Below are 3140 nucleotides of genomic sequence, written 5' to 3' on the forward strand. Positions count from 1 at the left end.
AGTCGGACCCCGAGTGCAGGAAGGGGGGGCATGGACTTTCATAATCTTTGCTCGGTGAATGTGAAGGATGTTTGGTTGGATAGTTATGACGAAGAATCATAATGTGAATGGGAATATTCTATACATTTCTTGATATCATCTTTCATCTCAACACTTGATCATATTTGAATATGTTTCGGGGTAGTAATTAGCTGTCGATTTTGGAGGCCTTTATCAATAATGACCAGCTATAGATTTGCTTTCCGATGGAGGTTTTTGACAAATTACATGTTATTTAGCATTTACACGTTAAGCTGAGTCCAATGAGATCAAGCTCGCCCTCTTGCCACACCGAGATCATGTCCTAGACCATAGGTGTACCATGTAAAATACATGTTACCATTTGCTAGAGTGTCATGCTTGGTGTCATTGGACTCAGCTCAACGTGTAGATGCTAAATAACATGTAATTTGTCACAAATTTCTATCGGGAAGCAAATCAATAGCTGCTCATTATTGATTAAGGCCTCCAATTTCGACAGCTAATTACTACCATTAAACATGTTCGAATATGCTCATGTGTGGCACCGTTGCAATCGCCTGGAAGCGTAGATGTTGAAGGACACCTTGTTCGCCCTCTTACACCACCGGGAAGATATTTACATAATTCTGATTGACTAATGAATTGATTCAGCTATTCCCCCAAAAGTCTGGGGTCAAAAGGTCAAAAGGAGCCGGCACCACGCCTCGAGTAAATATCAAGTAAAAAAGACTAGATATTTACTCGAGGCGTGGTGTGGCTGGAGCCACAGGTTGAGTGTATGCTGGCCAACCCTTTTGGGTTGGCCAACATACACTGAAAAAAATGACTTTTAGGCATTGTAATATATACTTATTCAAAAGGAGCAATTCTTACAGTGTATTCTCAAGATCAAATAGGAACTAGAAAAAAACATGCAAACTATACACAACATCTTCATGGAATGAATGTTCTTGACTTGGAAGAGTATTTTTTACTAGATATTTACTCATACTATTAAATTATGTATTGTCACTGCACCAACACCTGAACATTCTAAGTAACTTTTATTCTGAAGAAACAGCTTGTTGGATTTCGCGCATGCGCCGTTTGACAACATAAAGTCAGTGAAGCGCCAGAGAAGAAGCGGGAAGAAGGCTCTGAAGCTCTGAAGCAAGATCTCTGGATCGCAATTTGGTGGATCGGGTCGAGACGAGTGAGTAATTGCCTTTCTGTTTTATATTTGTAATCGTAGAATCGTAGAGTTTGTGTACATTTTGATAGTTTGATTATAGTCTGCTTGACGCAATATACGTTAGCGCTATACTGTTTGTAGTGCCTGTAATAGCCTATTCGTTTTTCGCCATCGCCATTTTGGTCTACCAGGCGAGACTAGCTTAACGTTTGTAGAGGTGAGTTGCAGTTTCTGAATAGTAAGCACAAGTTTAACTTAAAATGTATTCTCTCAAAAAAGTGTTTATGGTTGACGTCCAGTAGAAACAAATAACTTTTTGGCGCCATGTTTGACGATGACTTGCACTTGAACTTGTTAAGTTAGCGCTAGCCTATATTCTCACTGAGGTCCACATTAACCTACTCAAAACGTCGACTTAAACAGTGGCTCTTAATGTTATATTATCTTGGCATGATATTTATTTCACACTTACACCGTGAAATTCTCTTACATGTGAGTTCTGCAGTTATATCAAAGACTGAGAGGTTGCTAACTTGGTGTGTGCTTTCAGCATCTTAGAGCAGCGCGCTGCTGGCTTTTACCTAAACCTATAAAGGGCTTAAGGTGCGAACACACCAAGCGCGTACCTCGCGTACCATGTACGTGCGTAACGCAGCGAAAATGTTGCTTGACCATTTTGTGTAAAAAATGGTCAGATACGCGCGTACGCATACGCGCGTAGATGAGACCGCCCAAAACTCCCCCCCCCCCCCCCAGCCTGTGGCTGCGCTGGATTAAGGAGTCCGAGGAAGGAAACCCAAACGCCGCCGTGTTTGGATGGATGATAGAGCTTGGATCGGGTTAGATTAAATAATCTCGGATATAAATAACAATAATCGGGTTAAATAACTTCACATGGTGTGTCTGGTGTGTTTCCAGCATTCGTAGTGTTGATCAGCAGAGAAATAGTCCGCCAAGACGTTGAGGTTGCTTAGCAATCAGAGACTCTGTCCATGCAAGTGAACGGAGCGTTCACTCTTCGTCATAACTATCAAACCAAACATCCTTCACATTCACCGAGCGAACATTATGAGAGTAAAATGCACATTTCTCGCTAGAAATGTTTCCATAAACGCATTTAATGGCGTAACTATGTTACTATTTCCACTCAGAATAAAGAAAGTTGCCGGCCGTGGCTGCCATGGACATGGCTGCTCTGGAGTCCGAGGTAGGAAACCCAAACGTCGCCGTGTTTGGGTGATAGAGTTTAGATCGGGTTAGATTAAATAATCTCGGATATAAATAACAATAATCGGGTTAAATAACTTCACATGGTGTGTCTGGTGTGTTTCCAGCATTCGTAGTGTTGATCAGCAGAGAAATAGTCCGCCAAGACGTTGAGGTTGCTTAGCAATCAGAGACTCTGTCCATGCAAGTGAACGGAGCGTTCACTCTTCGTCATAACTATCAAACCAAACATCCTTCACATTCACCGAGCGAACATTATGAGAGTAAAATGCACATTTCTCGCTAGAAATGTTTCCATAAACGCATTTAATGGCGTAACTATGTTACTATTTCCACTCAGAATAAAGAAAGTTGCCGGCCGTGGCTGCCATGGACATGGCTGCTCTGGAGTCCGAGGTAGGAAACCCAAACGTCGCCGTGTTTGGGTGATAGAGTTTAGATCGGGTTAGATTAAATAATCTCGGATATAAATAACAATAATCGGGTTAAATAACTTCACATGGTGTGTCTGGTGTGTTTCCAGCATTCGTAGTGTTGATCAGCAGATATATAGTCCGCCAAGACGTTGAGGTTGCTTAGTAACCAGAGACTCTGTCCATGCAAGTGAACGGAGCGTTCCCTCTTCGTCATAACTATCAAACCAAACATCCTTCACATTCACCGAGCGAACATTATGAAAGTAAAATGCACATTTCTCGCTAAAAATGTTTCCATAAAAGCA

This window comes from Gadus macrocephalus, chromosome 4 (genome assembly GCF_031168955.1).
Source record: "Gadus macrocephalus chromosome 4, ASM3116895v1".
Classification (NCBI taxonomy): Eukaryota; Metazoa; Chordata; class Actinopteri; order Gadiformes; family Gadidae; genus Gadus; species Gadus macrocephalus.